Source organism: Canis lupus, chromosome 14, assembly GCF_003254725.2.
Source record: "Canis lupus dingo isolate Sandy chromosome 14, ASM325472v2, whole genome shotgun sequence".
NCBI lineage: Eukaryota > Metazoa > Chordata > Mammalia > Carnivora > Canidae > Canis > Canis lupus.
The window spans coordinates 32,578,656-32,597,630 of record NC_064256.1 but is presented as its reverse complement, the minus strand read 5'-3'; the positions used below and the strand labels follow the sequence as shown (position 1 = coordinate 32,597,630).

Here is an 18,975-nt window from a genome sequence, read left to right as displayed (position 1 = left end):
TCGGCACAACTGCACCTACTCTTTGATGGCTAAGCAGCAACTGTCACAACACAACAAATGTAATTCAGTCCTAACATTTTTTATAAAACCCATCCCGGTGTGAGGCACGCCTGCCCATACACAATCTTCAAGTGAAAAAGTGCCATACTCCTCAGTGTCAGTGTGTGCATCTATGTGTAGACATATGTCCTGTTAAACTTCACAGACAAGTCTCTTCTAATGGCAGAGGTCTCGCTCCCGTCTGACAAAATAGGACCTATCCAGTGGTGAAGGATAATCAATTTAAAAATTCTTGTCACCTGAACATCTGTGAGTTCAAACACATTGAGCCAGGCAAACAATACTTTTGACCAATCAATAAAAACGGAGCTCTTGGTAAACTTAGTATTTTTTTAAAATGTACTAATGCCTTAAAAAGGATCCCAAATCCAGTTGCTGAGAGTGAAAATTAATTAGAGCAGATTTTTATAACATGTAGTTATGAGACTATTAAGGTCCACATGCAAAAATCAACCAATTTGTAATTCTGAGTCACTTGCACAAAGGCAAGCAGGAAAAATCAGAAAGAAACCACTAACAGCCTAAGAACAATTAGAATATTCTTTTTTTTTCAACTAGGATATTCTTTTTAAAACTATTACGTGGCAATTAATTTTAAATGTTAAACTACATTTCAAAAACAAATACCTTCATAATATCCCATGAATTTTATTTCCCAACTCATTCCTTGAAAAGCCTTTTCCCTTTCACATAATGGCAATTCTTTCTATTTTATCCTAAATGAAAAGGTGAGGCAGTAGAAATTGATGGGATGAACATTAAGCAGTTCACTCAAAATACTATAGGAGTAGTAGCAGAACTGCATACATACCTTTGAGTTCTGAAAAAAAAATCAAAACAAAACAAAAACAACACTTGTATTCTCTCCTTGCTTGTTAGAAAAGGGTTAAGATGAGGCATGGACATACAAACTAATCAGAATCTCTCAGATCCAATGATCATCTGTAAGGAATCCTGGGAAAGGAAGTCTCATTTTACCTACTAGCTTAAGATCTCAAAAAGTGTGGGCACGTGAGCTCTACTGCCACCTTGCTATAACATAAAACTTGAATATGAAGCCAATACCATAGGCAGCAAAACTGAGGATGAAGAACACCATTTTGTGACTCTGGAATACAGCTCTATCTGAAGCTGGTTCTATTTCAGGGTTTTCAGTGCTGTGAGCCAATATTTGGCTCAATTATTTGACTTTCAATTACAGTCAGTTTGAGTTGGACATTTTAAAATGTGCAATCAGAGAGATCTTAAATGGTACATTGCTCCATATTCCATGTAAAACCTAAAAAACAATTTTGACTGGTTTAGGTGAGGTGGTTGTTTAACAATACTTTGGACCAATCAACAAAATGGAGCTCTTTGCAGACTTAATATTTTTAAAAACTCATTAATGCCTTAGCGAGGAGAAAAAGGGTTGTTATTCGCATTTCATAAACATAGAATCAGAGGAAAGCATAGAGAAGAGCTAAACAGAGTGGCCAAATCATCTTAAACTTAGTACAGTGTCATTCATAATCCTAGTTTCTAATATCTGTCACCGACTCCTTTTTCAAGTTTGTGAATCTTATGAATGAAAGTGGTGAAAATATTATGAGCTCAGAAGCTAAATATGATCTTAGTGACAACATGCAAGTGGGTTAATTACATTATAGGATGAAATTACCTTCACAAAACTTATTCTAGCTCACCTATGCTTATTTCACAACAGATTATCAATGCAGAAATGAAATGTGGGAGCTATATAATGCATATTTACATTTTTATCTAAGGAATTTTGGGACATAGAAACCCACAAATATTCATTAATAAGTTATACCTGCTTAACACATAAAAAACCTGCTTCTGTTTCTTTCAAGAATAATTTCCTCGCTTCTTTATTATATCCCTTGGTTTCATGTTTTCCAGTTATAGCTGATGTTTTCAAAGTTGACAATAACTGATGATAAAGGAAAATTTTAAAACAGCCAGGAAAACACTTTCTAAAGATGCTTTATGGCTCTCGGTAATCTAATTTGTGGGAAATGCAGAATGAAGCACCACAGAGTGCTTTTCAATAATTTATGGTGGAGATTCATCTCCTAAGTTTAGAAACATGATTTGTGACCCAACTGTGCTGTGAACCTATTTGTGTAATTAGATGGCTGGCTACAATCCCCAACCTGGCCCATTCTTCCTGCATGCTCTTCTGGGTTTGTAATAGATTCTTGGATCTATCCTTTAGAAATGAATAAATGAAAACAGTTATTTAGCATGTATCTTTAAAAAATTCTACTTATTACTAAAAGCACAGGACTGGCTAGTAGATTCTCATTGTCAGAGTTTTTCCTTCTGAGTTTCGAGGAGAAGAGATAAACACTAATACAAAATTATTTTGTTTTCATTTCATTTACGTGCTTGAATAGTGCAGGATTTTTTTTTATTGTGTAATGAAATCACAACATCCTGACTAAAAATTCACCTTAAATGGGAAAAGGGACCAAGAATATCACAGCTATAAGTATTTCTAGTTCAAATTTTAAAGGATTCATTGAGTGAGACTTAACATTGACAAAACTATTTTAAAAATCATCTTGAACTTCAAGTGAAAAAAGCCAGTTATATTATCTTTATTTTATTTACATGACTACTCTTAAGTTGTAGAATATTAAGTTACTTACAACAAACAGGGAGAAATTTGGTCTTTTTCCTACATTCACTTCCATGTCCCTGACACTGTTTTATGATCCAAATTTTCATCTTTAAATGAAGTAGGCACTTAGCTTTAAAAGAAGAAAAAGAAAAGACAACAGACAGCTATGAATTATGTATGACCTGTGTGCTCAGGGACAACTAATTAGAAATCAGTTAAGAAGAAAGTAAATTCTGATGCCATCCTTCTCCATTTTTAGGTAAAAGAAAACTTTTAGTTTGAATATTTGTTGTCAGCAAAAACTAACATCCACAATGAAAATTTATTTATAATGTTCTATTTTATACAGTTAAAGAAAAAATGATTATATTTAACCCAGTAATGAGATCAACGGAATTGTTAAATAAAACTTGTATAATTAATTCTCAAATGCCACTTTTTTTAGGATAAATGCTGAAAATAACAGCTACATAAAAGGTAGAAGACAATTTAATTAGGGAAATAAATAAAGCAAGTTTCTGGTTGTCAAATGAGTAATAAGTAAAGTAAAAGAATAAAATTTTATTTTTCCTTATAGGGATTTTTATTTTTAAACTTTTTTCGTGAATATATTATGTAACATTAAAAAGAAGGATTTGGGAGTAACAGCCCAAATACTTGGATTTGACTTCTAACTTTACTGGCTTTGTGAACCTGGGTAACTAATTTAAACTTTCTGGGCCACGGATGCCTGAAATGGAAAGTGGAGGCAATACTTGACCTATTTATATTACCAAGTTAAGTATCTGAAAACATAACTAACACTTCGCAAATTGTAAAGCACTATCCAAATATAAAATGTTGCTATTATAAAATTTTCTAAAGCTTTAATCTCAAAATCGTAGTGACCCCCTAAAATTAGAAGGTTAATTACATTGCCCAAGAAGAACTGCAATTCATCCATCACCTTATGAATTCAGAGGTGTTTTTTGAGATCAAAACTTTTTTTTTAAATCTCTAATTTTGTAAGTCTCCAGCATTTTTATAAGACTAATAAGTAGACATGTCCTAGATACTTTTGCTATATCTGAATTGCTTTTAATTATTTTATAATTACCACTTCAGAAAATTTTAGTAATTATATAATTACTAATTTAAGCAAATACAGTTTCTGAATAATATGTATGCTTTCATGTTGGATTATGAGGCTTTTAGTGCATAAGCTAATTCTGAGAATATCTCTGTATTTGCTAAATATTTCTGCAATTCTATTAAAAAGGAACAGGGATCCCTGGGTGGCGCAGCGGTTTAGCGCCTGCCTTTGGCCCAGGGCGTGATCTTGGAGACCCGGGATCGAATCCCACGTCAGGCTCCCGGTGCATGGAGCCTGCTTCTCCCTCTGCCTATGTCTCTGCCTCTCTCTCTCTCTCTCTCTATGACTCATAAATAAATAAAAATTTAAAAAAAAAAAGGAACAATTTCTCCACATACTTAAGTTTCAGAATCCCTTTCCTCTTCCTTGTAGGCAGTCTAAGTGTAATTTTGGTTTTCATATATAGGCTGCTTGCACAAGTATATCATTTAAATTGAATCTTATTCATACATGCTCATAATTTAGTTCCTGCTTGCTGCATACAATAACTGACATTTACTTAAACTGTGTAAAACTATGGAAAATACAACAAAAAATAATTATTCTATATAGTGATAGTAAACCAGTTAAACTTATCAGTTAAGGAAAACTTTTGACCAAAACTGGCAAATGCATAGCCAAATATATGGGAAGCCACAACCTCCCAGCCACTAGGTTAGCACTCCCAGAAAAGCATTCCCAATTCCTTGTCACCAAACCTCAGCCTCTTTCTTAACATAATACTCCAGGAAGCTGATACCAATTCTGTAGATTTGATAGTCAAGGAGAAAAATATTTACCTATTACTGTATTAGACCACTATGTGCCTACAGGAATCTATAAGGTATACTTTTGATCTGATTAACCAAATGAATTTTATCTCCAGGATTAATACATATTCCCCTTTGTGTCAATGCTGATGCTGGATCTTAGTGCTTTCATCATTATTATACCTAAAAATAGGTTATCATTATCAGAAATAGTCCAGTGTGAGAAATCTGTAAGAAATAAGAAGCAGATGACTATCTTCAGTGAAAGAAAAGATAAACTGCAAATTCCAGTCTTGTGACACAGCAGACATAAAAAAAGCAATTTTTTACCAGAACTCATGAATAGAGACATTCCTAAGGAAGATTCTGATAAGAAGATATAAATTTATTCAATGAGCATTTTATAATTTATGTTGTAAAAAGTATCACAGTAATAAAAAGAGTAAAATCATGTTTAACTTGCATTGGGAAACAAGGGTAACTCTTTACTGGCTTTCTCTGGTGGAGTGTTACAATATGCATGTCCAAATTTATATTACATATTGATACTGCTTATAAGCTGTTACTCACATGTTCTCTCTTTGTAAATGGCAGGCCTACCTAGCTGTGGTTTCACACAAAGTTCTCTGGACAAATCTAGCCCAAACTAGCTTGTCAGCCCCAACTGAATCACATGGGCCTCAGCGTCAGCTTCTGAGATTCACTTTTGATATTTCTGGTTGTTTTCTAGGAGTATCACTTTTATAGATTTATATTGGTCAATGTTCCTACTGCCACTTCTACTTCATACTTTAGCCATATTCTAAGTGCTCATTTTGGCCTCTTCTTGCTCTTGAAAGATTGCTGCACAAAGCTCCATGCTTGTGTTACTACCATGGCATAGCCCAGGACTCAGGTCACTGCTTGGTGCTCTGGCCACACCTCTCCTCAGTCTGCTGCTGGCTTCTGTCCTGTAACTTGATAACTTGCTCCACAGCCCTCACACCACCCTAACATCTCAAGGCTACTGATTAATAAAGCAGATGCTGACTCCATACTTCAGATAGATCCCACAGCAAAATTACTTTACACATAATACTTTTGTGCCACATCTCTTTTAGGTTCCACACAAACCTTAACGCCCTGGGATCTGCATCTACCCATAAGCATTGCCAGATTGCAGTGGATTCAGTGAAACCACCATGCTATTCTCAAATGCACAGTTCTTCCCAAGGCCTCACTTCCCTCTGATCCCATGTCATTGAATCAGACTTCTTCCCTTGGGTGAATTCTTTCCTTGGGGTTGCAAAGTTCCTCCTAAAATTTGCTTTCTGTTGTCTAAACCATCCCATATCACACAGTTTTCTAAATATGCCAATAGAGCCGTAGGGCAAGCACGTTTTTTCAGGAAGTACTTCTATCTCCAGATAAATCAGTGGCTACAAATAATGGGGAAACAGAGGATGTGTTGTGTTTAGAAATTCCAGATGTGGGATTTGTACAACCTGTAGTCCCGATCAGCTGGTCTGCCCTATTATTTATGAATATCTATGTATGCATACAAACATACACATATACATGTATATATAATCCATATATTAATATATATCCACATGGAAACACAAATTACATGTAACATCTACTGCTTTGATACTTTCCCTTTATTTTATAGGTCTTAATGTATTGCACTCACAGGGGAAATATATGAGATATACGATCAAGACTCTCCTTTCCTTCTGATTAAGAAACTGACTAATCATGAGGTACCTGGGTGGTTCAGTTGGTTGAGACTGACTCTTGGTTTCTGCTCAGGTCATGATCTCGTGGGTCATGGGCCTGAGCCCCAATTTGGGCACCACTACTCAGTGGGGGGGTCTTCTTGAAGATTCTCTCCCTTCCTCCTCACACCTGCATATTTGCATACGTGCACTCACTGTCTCTCTCAAATCAACAAATCTTAAAAAAAGAAAGAAAGAAAGAAACTGACCAATCATAATCTCTGGAGCTCTGCCTCTCCTCAAAAACATAAAGAAAATAAGCATAGGATAAATTTTCATACTAAATAATATTAGTTATGGTATAAATGTGAAGAAACAATGGATGTACAATTCAAATTCAGATCTATGTGTTCAATAAGAAAAAGAGAACTCTTGAAATAATAAAGCACTTCTTAAAGTCTTAAATTTATTTACACATGGTTAAGTGAAGAATGATAATGATGGAATCATAGGTTAGTCTTACAAAATACTTGGATCATTCCAGGAAGTTACTAAAAGTGTCTACCCTATAACTAGCACTGTGCCAGAGTAGTGAAGAATAAAAATAAAGTGTACAAGCTCTGTTAAATATTCTTTTGTCACCAAAACAAAGCCATTTTTGGAGACATTTTACCTACAATTTGCAAAAAGCAAAGACTCCTAGCAATATTAATGGTGCTGATCTTCCAATTTAAAACAATGGCAAAGTTGATGAATAAATATCAGGTCAGTAGACCTGAACCAGGAATCACAGATGTGGATGTAATTATTAGAATCAGATACCATCATATACTAATAGCCTCAGTTAGTGAACATTTCACAATATTCTTGTTGACTGCCTTCTCACATAACCTAGGCAATCAGAGTTGGAAAGACTTCCAAACATAGTAGATTCATTCATTCCACAGATCCCTTTGAAAAGCCTACTATCTGTCAGGCACTGGAGTGGCAGTCTGACTCTGGTTACTTCTCTACTAGCATCAGCTTGAATGTTTCCAACAAAGGAGCATACTCTTGAGATACTTGTTTCATTTGTTAACTTCTTTGTTAAAAAGTATTTCCTCAACTGCAAACAACTTAAATTCCCCCAAATTAAGGAAGTGGTAAATACATTTTAGTACTTCCAGTCAACGAACTGGAATTTTGAATTTCCAATTAAAAATATTGAAGGATGGGATCCCTGGGTGGCGCAGCGGTTTGGCGCCTGCCTTTGGCCCAGTGCGCGATCCTGGAGACCCGGGATCGAATCCCACATCAGGCTCCCGGTGCATGGAGCCTGCTTCTCCCTCTGCCTATGTCTCTGCCTCTCTCTCTTCCTCTCTCTGTGACTATCATAAATAAATAAAAAAAAATATATTGAAGGCGATGGAAATTGGCTCCAACAGAATGATAGCTGAAACATATATAAAAAGTATGTCCTGGATATACTGGAAGTATAAACTGGAGACTTTCATTATCTGAGATACCAGAGGCATTAGTAAACTTAAATTTTACAATACATTGGTGCAGGGAGGAGTGAAAGTGGAGGACCTTTGCTCAAATTCTCAAAGTTAAATATAAGTTGATTTTAATATATGTTTAATAAAATTTAGTTATACTTACAACTCTGAGCTGCTTCTTATGATGGGCAGAGAGTAAATTAAATATTGTGTTGGGGTGGGGGGAAAGGGGTAGTGAAGCTTCTTTAAATAAAAACTCTTTTATTCTAATGCTACATATATACAGAAAAGTGAGCAAATCATAGGTGTAGATCTTGGTGAATTAACACAAAGTAAACACACCCAAGAAACCAACCAGAAAAAGAAATAAAACATTTTGAAAACCACAGCACCTCTTCTCATGCTTCTCTCTGTTGCTAACCATTTCTAAGCAACTATTATATAGACTTCAACACTATAGGTTGGATTTGCCTGTTTTTTAACTCTAATAAAAATTAAATCATATACTAGGCACTTTAGTGTCTCACTTCTTTCTGTCAACATTACATTTGGAGGTTCACTGATAATAATAATAATAATAACAATAATAATAATAATAATAGTGCATTCACTGGGATGCCTGGGTGGCTCAGCAGTTGAGCGTCTGCCTTCAGCTCAGGAAGTGATCCTTGGGTCTGGGGACTAAGTCCTGCCTCAGGCTCCCTCGCGGAGCCTGCTTCTCCCTCTGACTGTGTCTATGCCTCCTCTCTGTGTGTCTCACAGGAGTAAACAAATAAAATCTTAAAAAAAAAATAGTTCTTTCACTTTCATTACTGTATGATATTCTATTATATGCATGTATCACAATTTATCTAATTTGAAGAACACTGTTTTATTTCCACTTCTGGGCTATTATTAATAGAACTGTTATAAACGTTTTGTACATATATTTTCGATAAACAGATTTTGGTGCACACATTTCTATTGAGTATGTATCTAAAGCACTGATGCTGAGTCGTAGGGTATGAATGAATACATTAGATTAAATATAAACTGTTTTGAGCTTAACTGTATCAGCAAAAATGTGAGTTCCTTTTGTTTTGCCAAAATATTCTTCAGTTTTGCCAAAATATTCTAGGGCTTTATCAAATTTCCCAAGTGTTTTCTTACTTCTCTGACATACAAATTATTCTCCCCACCCCTCAATTGTTTTAAGCATCAACCATGCCACAAATCTTGCTGGTTCCCTCTGACTGCAGGCTAAATTCTACCAAAATTGCAGGAGCTTTGTTGTTCAAACATTTTTCCAACATCATCTCAGCATGTTAATAAAATCCTGCATCTTTTCCAAACTTTGCATATTTGTATTATATTATTCATATTTTATATTTTTAAGAGTACTTTCTAAATTGCATCCAAAAATTAACAGAAATCTAAGAAGGAAAATGACCAAAAGGATGAATTACAAAAGAAAAATATTAAGTAAGAATATTTGAGTGGAAGAGAGTTTTTATAAGTGCTCAATTTGCCATGAAATAATATCTTCCTTTTCTTCAGCCTAATAGCTGGTAGAAATCTAATAAGGAACACTCATATTTGAGTGTCTAAATATGAACACTCATATTTCACCATTTGAATACAATGGTGAATATAAAAAGTCTTGTAAGATAATACACCAAACTATTTCTTGGTGGTAGTATCAAAAGTGACACTTTTATTTTAGTACTTTCTTTCATTTGCACAATAAATATTCATTATTTGTATAAGCTCAAAATATCCATAAGGATTAGACTACAAGTGAAATTTGTTTCCCTTTCAACATCTACTCATTGGCCTAAGTTATGCTTTATGTAACTACACAGAATAAATTTAGCTTATTTTCCATATGAATACCCTTGAAAAAGTTTGTAACTGTCATAATTGCTTCTTTATTATGGGACAAATAACACCAAATCCTCCTACAGTTCTTTCTATGACATGATTTCAGAACCCTCCACAATTTCATTACTTTCCTTTGGATATGCTCTAGTTGTGTTCTTCCAAATTTATATTGTACTAGAAATATGTACACAATAGGAGTCAATAGAGACTTCTAAAAAATCAAACTTGTGAATTGTATAAAATTTATGGTAGTCTTACTAGATGCATATAATGATTAATAATGTTCTTGCTACAATATTCCATCTTGATTGTTAATTATAGTTTATAAGGTCTATATAGGAAGACACGTCTCCTATTCCTGAAAACAATGCTAACTTTATCATTTAAATTTGCATGGCTAAGATCACTGCTCTGATGTAATCCAAATTCTAGGCTATAAATGAGTAAAATGAGTAGTAGACATAACTGCATTTCTTTTTTTCCCCCTAAATGGACTAATAGAACAAACAATTCTACAGTGATTAAGTTCAACACAACTTTTTAAAAAAATATTTATTAATTTGAGAGACAGAGACAGAGAGACAGACAGAGAGGGTAGTATGGACAGGGTGAGGGGCAGAGGAAGAGAAATTCAAGCAGACTGCACTGATCGTAGAGCCTGACACAGGGCTCTATTCCCCCGACCATGAGATCATGACCTGAGCTAAAATCAAGAGTTGGATGCATAACTGACTTAGCCACCCAGGAGCCTCAAGTTCAACACACCTTAATCTCTTCTGTTTTATAAATGGCATAACATTATTAGTATTTATTTTTACTTCTAAAAACAAAACTCCAGTAAAAAACACACACACAGGGTTATATTACAGACCATAATTTATATAAATGTTTCTGTAAAATATAGGAACATTAAAATAATCAACATGAAATATATCTTCACATAATGATTATTTTAGGTGTCAATATATTTCATCACAAATCAGTGTTAACTCTCTCCTATTTTTATTTTCATACCACTGACTCGTATCTAGATTTGGATTTTTTGAAAGGTTAATGATGCCATAGATACACTAGGGTCAATAAACATTTCCATTTTTTAAATACATCAATAACACTATATTAATTTTAGGGTTGCAAGAAAGAATCTATCAACCTGGGAATTCAACATTTATTTAAACATTCAAAACTTTTAAGAGAAATGTAAAGCTCACATGGTCATAAATATTAACTAGTTAATAAGTACACAACTATTCACTGAGGCAATCATTTTGAAATATAGAGAAAAATTGAAGACAGACTTAATATTCAATATTAGGAGAAAGGTTAATCATATGGATAAGATGCAACTGTTAAATTGAGCGCATTATAGCTTTCTACATATAAGGCTGCCTTTAATATTTCACATAATTTTTAAAAAGCATCTCGAAGGAAAATATGCACATCACACACACAGAGAAGCACATTTATGAATGCAGAGCAAGAAGTTTAAAAACCATATTAAGTGCCTTCTACAAGATGCAGAAGTAGAGGCAAAGAGAGAGTTTTTGTTGTTTTTTTAATTTACTCATAATATATTGCAATACATTTTAGATGGAGGCCAGATTAAAGGAGAAGATCTGACTCAAATTGTACCTCTAACCTGTTTCTTTTTTCAAGGTTTGCCAAATTTATACTAAACACATTCTTTTTTATTTCTTTATTAAAACCTATCCTCCACCTCAGCATATGAAAGAATAGTGACCAATGCTGATGAATGGCTGGCTTCAGAGCAGTGATGTCATATACAACAACCTAGAAAACCATGAATAAAATCTGAATATAACAATAAACTATTTATTTTTGGCAATCTTCTGAATTCCAAATTAGATACAGTTCTCTAACTTTAGTGGAAGCTCTGTGTATGTGTCTGAGAGTGTGGGAGCCAACAAAGGGTAGTGTTTGTCCCACTGAATTTAAATGTCTCTGCATATTATCCTCTTGGCTGGCCAGATGACAGAGGCCCTTGCCAGTCCTACTCTTTAAATAGAGACCTACACTTTTTAAATAGAGCTTACTTGTTCCAGAGAAAGGTTTTCTTTCCTTGTGCTCAAATTTTACTCTTTAAGGAGCAAATGAGCCTCTATGCCATCAGTAACTCATGCACATATCCAAGATGTGTCTGATTTATGAGCAGATTTTTGTGCAAAAGGTTAAATTAAAATCTTCTTTTTATTCTCTGCTTTTATTTCCAGCATCTAATGAAAAGGTCAAACCATTTTCAGGATATTTCTAAATATTACTGTCAACTATCTTTTCACCCATTTAACTATCCAGGAGTATTTGATTCAGAAAAGCTGCAGTTTCAAAATAATACCTTCATTTCTAGCCATCTGTAAACAGCTCACCTCCAGGCATTTAAGAATAGAGAGGCCTGCTTATAATACACTGAAAACAATCGCTGGCAGTGATGAACAGTATTCTGTTTAAATTTTCATTAAAAAAGGCTCAGAAAGCTCTGTGAACCTCAACTCATATTATCACAGGTACTTCCATTTTCAACGACGGCATGTGCAATCTAAAGCATTTATAGAAGCTATCCAGTCCTATATATTTTGTCATTACATATACCATAACAATATAGTCACAGCAATCATGCAGTCAGCAGAAAATGGGCTACTTCTCAATATGTAAAGTCAATTAAGACCATCATATAGAACAAAATGTAAATATACAAATTACACAATTCATTCAAAATATATTCCAAGGGAAAACAAGGAAGTATTCAGCAAAAATGATAAAGTAACTCAATGTAATTGAATTTATATTATTACTTACAGTTGTGACTTGAGCTAATAGAACTAATGTTACCTTCTATGATTAGTGAAAGCTGATTACAGTTGATTAGATACATAATCTGTTGCCATGATATGATTATTATCTTAAGAAAATGCAAAATTTATTTTTCTGCAGCTATGAATTCTTGTATCATTGATATGTTGAATGCAACCTCTTGCTTGCTATAATACATACACTGACAACCAGACATGACCTTCTCAGGTCATAAAATGATTAAGCTCTTGAATAATTTGAGAAATTCACTTACAGCCACCATTTCCAGCACCGAATCTTACATTGCTTATATATTCTAAGGAAATTTAGTCATTAAATGAAAGGCATGAGAAAGATAATATTTTCCATTTTTAGTACATACAAATTAAATGTTTGAAAGTCATGTTATGACAAAGATTATAAATAGTACTTGATAATAATGAACAAGAAGAGGGGCCACCACTTTTTGAAAAAAGACAATAGAATGGCATTATCACTCACAACTTCTATTTTGGTACCAAACGTCTATCTTGACATCACAGTTGACACTATTTTACTTATTCACTAGTGCCTCTTTTGGGCATGGCACAGTTTGAAGAACCATTAACCTTCAAGAAAAATGACATTATGGCAAAATCAAATAATCAGACTCTTCTGTATCTGTGATACCATCATCTCATTCCATATCCTTAAAAAGTGAATATACTTGGAAATAGCAATTTAAATACTAAAATAAGTATGAAATACACCGTGTTCAGAGGATAAAATATAATGATCTAGTTTTCCCCTTTTAGTTACAAGGTATGCCACTCAGTATGTAGAAAATATATTGAGGCATCTACTCAGAGACTTGTTTCATTACTGCTGTTGATAATAAATCATCATCTTCATTAGTAGTAGCTGCAATAGCCTGAATGAAGTGTTTCTTTTCTCCTCTTGCTAGACAGATATATACATATATACATATACAAATCATGGTATTTGCATGTATGTATTTATGCATGTGCATATAAATGCAAACTTGTTTTTATTGTCATCCAAAGCATTTTTAGTTCCTGAGCCAGTCAGGCACCCCAAAAACATGTTATTTTTTACAAATAGTCAGGAGCTCTCTGTGTATTTAAAACCAGTGTTTAATGTCTGTGTTAATTAGCAGAGCACCATCCTTCATGTATAAAATAGAATTCAGGAACTAAAAATGCTTTGGATGACAACAGAAACAAGTTTGCATTTATATGCACACACATAAACACATACATGCAAATACCATGAAGGATGGTGCTCTGCTAATTAACAGAAATGGAGAACAAACAGTAGAAAAGATTAACAAACTAAGAGTTGGGTTTTTGAAGAGATAAACAAAATTGACAAACCCTTAGCTAGACTAGCTATAAAAAGAGAGAAAGGATCCAAATCAACAAAATTATAAATGAAAATGGAGACACAGAAATGACACAGAAGTACAATGGATTATTAGAGACTAATAAAAATAACCTTATGCCAATAAAGTAGATAACCTAGGAGAAACGAACCAATTCTTAGAAACATTTAACAAGAAGAAATAAACAATCTTAATAGATCAGTTGCTAGTTAGGAGATTGAATCAGTAGCCAAATACCTCCCAGTAAAGAAAAGCCCAGGACCAGATGGCTTCACTGGTATATATTTTACCAAACATTTAAAGATGAATTAACACAAATCCTCCTCAGACTATCCCAAAAAATTGAAAAGGAGGGAATTCTCCCAAACTCATAGATAGAACAAGAAAACTACAGGATCATCAACCATAATTAAGTAAAATTTACTCCTGGGATACAAAGATGATTCGAACATACACAAATTAATATGATATGTCACATTAATAGAATGAAAGAAAAGAATTATGTAATCATTTTAATGGACACAAACAGCTTTTGACACAATTCAATATCCATCTGTGATAAAAACACTCAAAAATTAAGCATGAAAGTAACATATCTCAACATAATAAAGGTCATATATAATACATCTATAGCTAATACCATACTCATTGGTGAAAGGTTGAAAATTTTTCCCTTAAGATCAGTAACACTTATCCTGATGAACAGTGAGCAATGTATAGAATTGTAGAATTATTATATTGTACAACTCCACCCCACAATTTTTTCAATTCATATATTGCTTAAACTCTACTGTGCTAGGCCAGTACTGAAACTAATATAACATTGTTAATTATATTTCAGTTTTAAAAAAGACAAGATTGATGTATTTATTTTTTATTTTTTTATTATTTTTTTAAGATTTTATTTACTTATTCATGAGATACACAGAGAGAGGGAGAGAGAGGCAGAGACGCAGGCAGAGGGAGAAGCAGGCCTCATATGCAGGGAACCCGACACAGGACTCGATCCCGGGACTCCAGGATCATGCCCTGGGCCAAAGGCAGGTGCTAAACCACTGAGCTCCCCAGGGATTCCCAAGACTGATGTATTTAAAGAAAAAAAGATCAAAAACAAGACAAGAACCACATCTTCTTTATCCATTCATCTTTTGTTGGACACCGAGGCTCCTTCCACAGTTTGGCTATCGTGGCCATTGCTGCTATAAACATCGGGGTGCAGGTGTCCCGGCGTTTCACTGCATCTGTATCTTTGGGGTAAATCCCCAACAGTGCAATTGCTGGGTCGTAGGGCAGGTCTATTTTTAACTCTTTGAGGAACCTCCACACAGTTTTCCAGAGTGGCTGCACCAGTTCACATTCCCACCAACAGTGTAAGAGGGTTCCCTTTTCTCCGCATCCCCTCCATCATTTGTTGTTTCCTGCCTTGTTAATTTGCCCCATTCTCACCAGTGTGAGGTGGTATCTCATTGTGGTTTTGATTTGTATTTCCCTGATGGCAAGTGATGCAGAGCATTTTCTCATATACAATGGAATATTACTCAGCTATTAGAAATGACAAATACAAAAAAAAAAAAAAAAAAAAAAAGAAATGACAAATACCCACCATTTGCTTCAACGTGGATGGAACTGGAGGGTATTATGCTGAGTGAAGTAAGTCAGTCGGAGAAGGACAAACATTATATGTTCTCATTCATTTGGGGAATATAAATAATAGTGAAAGGGAAAAGAAGGGAAGGGGGAAGAAATGTGTGGGAAATATCAGAAAGGGAGACAGAACGTAAAGACTGCTAACTCTGGGAAACGAACTAGGGGTGGTAGAAGGGGAGGAGGGTGGGGGGTGGGAGTGAATGGGTGACGGGCACTGGGGGTTATTCTGTATGTTAGTAAATTGAACACCAATAAAAAATTAAAAAAAAAAAAAGGAAGGCAAAGCCACACCAAAAAAAAAAAAAAACAAGACAAGAATCCCTCATTTCACCAGTTCTATTCAACATAAAACTGGAAGTCCTAGCTGAAACAATCAGGCAAGAAAAAGAAATAAAAGGTATCAGAATTAGAAGGGAAGAAGTAAAATTGCCTCTATTTGCTGATAACATGATTATATATATAGAAAATCCTATGGATTCAACAAAAAACTGTTAGAACTAATCAATGAATCCAGTAAAGTTGTAGGATACAAAACTAACATACAAAAATCAGAAGTATTTCTATACATCAACAACTAAATTTCTGAAAAGGATATGAAGAAATTGATCCCATTTAGAACACATCCAAAACAATAAAATACTTAGGAATAAATTTAACCAAAGAAGTGAAAAATCTATACTCTAAAACCACATGACATTGACAAAAGAAATTTTTAAAAGACGCACACACACACACACACACGCACGCACACACACACACAAAAGACACAAATAAAATATATCCAGTATATATGGATTGGAAGAATTAATATTGTTAAAATGTCAATTCTACCAAAAGCCATCTACAGATTCAATGCAATTCCTAACAAGTTTCCAATGGCATTCTTTTACAGATATAGAAAAAACAGTTCTGAAATATATATGAAACTACAAAATACCAAAGAAATCCTGAAAAAGAAGATCAAAGCAGAAAGCATCACATTTCCTGATTTTTTTCTTTTCCTGATTTCAAGCTATACCATAAACCTATGGTAATTAATATAGTATGATATAAAAACAGACAAACAAAACAAGGGAATAAATTGAGAGTCCAGAAATAAACCTATACATTCAACTAATATTTGACAAAGGAGTGAAGAATTCTCAATGGGAGAAAGGACAATCTCATCAATAAATGGTGCTGGGAAAATTATATATTTACATGTAAAAGAATGAAACTGAACTCCTTCCTCCTCACTTATACCACTCACAAAAGTTAACTCAAGATAGATTAAAGACTTAAAGGTAAGACCTGAAACCATGAAAGTCCTAGAAGAAAACATAGCAAAAAAGCACCTTGACATGAGTCTTGGTAACAGATTTCTTAGGAATCACACCTAAAGCACGAGAACAAAATAAAAAACAAATGGGTGTATAGCAAACTAAAAAGCTTCTGCACAGCATCAGAAACCATCAACAAAGTGAAAAGAACCTATGGAATGAGCAGAAAATGTTTGCAGACCATGTATCTGATAGACAGTATCCAAAATGCATAAAAAACTAACACAAGGACAGCCCGGGTGGCTCAGCGGTCGGGCATCTGCCTTTGGCCCAGCGCATGATCCTGGAGACCTGGGATCAAGTCCCACGTTGGGCATCCTGCATGGAGCCTGCTTCTCCCTCTGCCTGTGTCTCTTCCTCTCTCTCTCTCTCTCTCTCTCTCTCTCTGTGTGTTTGTGTGTGTCTCTCTCATGAGTAAATAAATAAAATCTTTTTTAAAAAAAGAACACAAGTCAATAGCAAAAAAAAAGAAATAAAACAAAAACTCAATTAAAAAGTGAGCAAAGGACCTAAACATATATCTACAAAGAAGACCTATGAACAACCAACAGGTGCATAAAAAGATGTGCAATATCACAAATCATTAGAGAAATGCAAATTTAAACCATACTGAGAAATCATGTAACAACTATTAGTATAGAAATCATCAAAAAGACAAGAGATAGCACATGCTGATATGGATATGGAGAAAAGGGAAGCTTTGTGCAGTGCTGGTGGGATTCTAAATTGACACAGCCAAAAAACAGTATAAAGGTTCCTCAAAAAATTAAAAATAGAACTATCATATGATCTAGCACTTCCACGCCTGAAAATACAACCAAACGAAACAAAAACACTAACTTGAAGAGATACCTGTACCCCCATTTCATAGCAGCATTATTTACAGTAGCCAAAACATGGAAACTTAAGTGTCCATTAATGGATAAATGGAAAAAGAAGTTGTAGTATATACATACCATGAAATATTATTCAGCTATAAAAAATGAAGAAATCCTACCACGTGCAACAACATAAATGGACCTTGAAGGCATTCTACTAAATGAAATGTCAAACATAGGAAAACAAACTCCATATGATCTCACTTAATTTGGAATCTTAACAAACCATCCACCAAATTCACAGAAAAAAAGATATCAGATTTGTGGTTGTCATAAGCAGGGGGCAGGGGTCAAAAGGTAGATGAAGGTGGTCAAAAGGTACAATTTTCAAGATAGAAGACAAGTACTAGGGATATAATGTACAACAGGATGGCAAAAGCTAACACTGCTGCACAATATACAGGAAAGTTGTTAAGAGAGTAAATCCTAACAGTTCTTGTCACAAGGAAATTTTTTTTCTTTTTCTTTTTATTCTATCTATGTGAGCTGATGGATATTAACTAAACCTATTGTGGTGATCATTTCACTGTATATGTAAATCAAATCATCATGCTGTACCACCTTAAACTTACTCAATGATGTATGTCAATTATTTCTCAATGAAACTGGAAGAAATTTTTCCCTAATATCCTAGCACATAAAATTAACACTAGGATGTAACTTACCTTGTCTCTATGAAAATTTATAATCAAATGCAATGAGAGGAGTTTCTTCCAGAAAAAAATATCAAGTCAATAAACCACTTTAGGTGAAGTAGGACTTTACCAACCCCAGCTAATCAGTGATTACTGATATTCTATCTCATTTCTATGAAAGCGAATTTGTATCAGGGCAGGGACTGCTGTGAACTCTGTTTCTATCTGTAGTACCCTAGCAAATCAGGGCCTCCCATTGAGTTGTGTTGGTTGAGGAGAACGATTCAGATATAAGGACTCAATCAACCATCAGTCTGAGTGCCTGGGGCTTACACTGTAGCTGAATCCCCAAATGTGCCCCTCGTGAATCATATTAGTCCCCACATCAAAGTCATCTTCTCTAGTTTGAAGCTGTACTTTTGTGGCTGGGTTGGAAGTGAAGCAGCCTCTGGGGATGTGGACAAACCAGCTGCTAATTAACCAGGAACTGTCTTGACTATACAACCACTGAAAACTCTAGAGAGAAGGAAAAAATACAGATGTCCCATGGTACTACAGCATAGAGAATTATAAATAGGATATTGCAAAGTGACAGTATGGTGCCAGCTACTTGCACTCAAAAGGATAAAACCTATTACAGACATAGTTTAGTTTGGATTACTCTGAAAATTATACTGTTTCAGCTAATGCAGGCTCTTATGTTTC

General features: G+C 34.5%; 1 protein-coding gene across 28 annotated transcripts in view; it reads right to left on the bottom strand.

The window, feature by feature from the left end:
• Positions 1-18,975, bottom strand: part of HDAC9 (histone deacetylase 9) — a 1,020,499-nt gene that overhangs the window by 553,802 nt on the left and 447,722 nt on the right. For 9 of the 28 annotated variants that reach the window (XM_035698208.2, XM_035698222.2, XM_035698209.2 and 6 more), the window contains exon 1: positions 2,715-2,739. The exons of 16 other annotated variants lie outside the window; for them this stretch is intronic. The gene's annotated coding sequence lies outside the window, so the exon portion shown is untranslated. Of the gene's footprint in view, positions 1-2,714; positions 2,740-18,975 lie in introns of those variants that run through there. 3 more of the 28 variants (XM_035698235.2, XM_035698237.2, XM_035698211.2) reach the window with 2 other exon arrangements.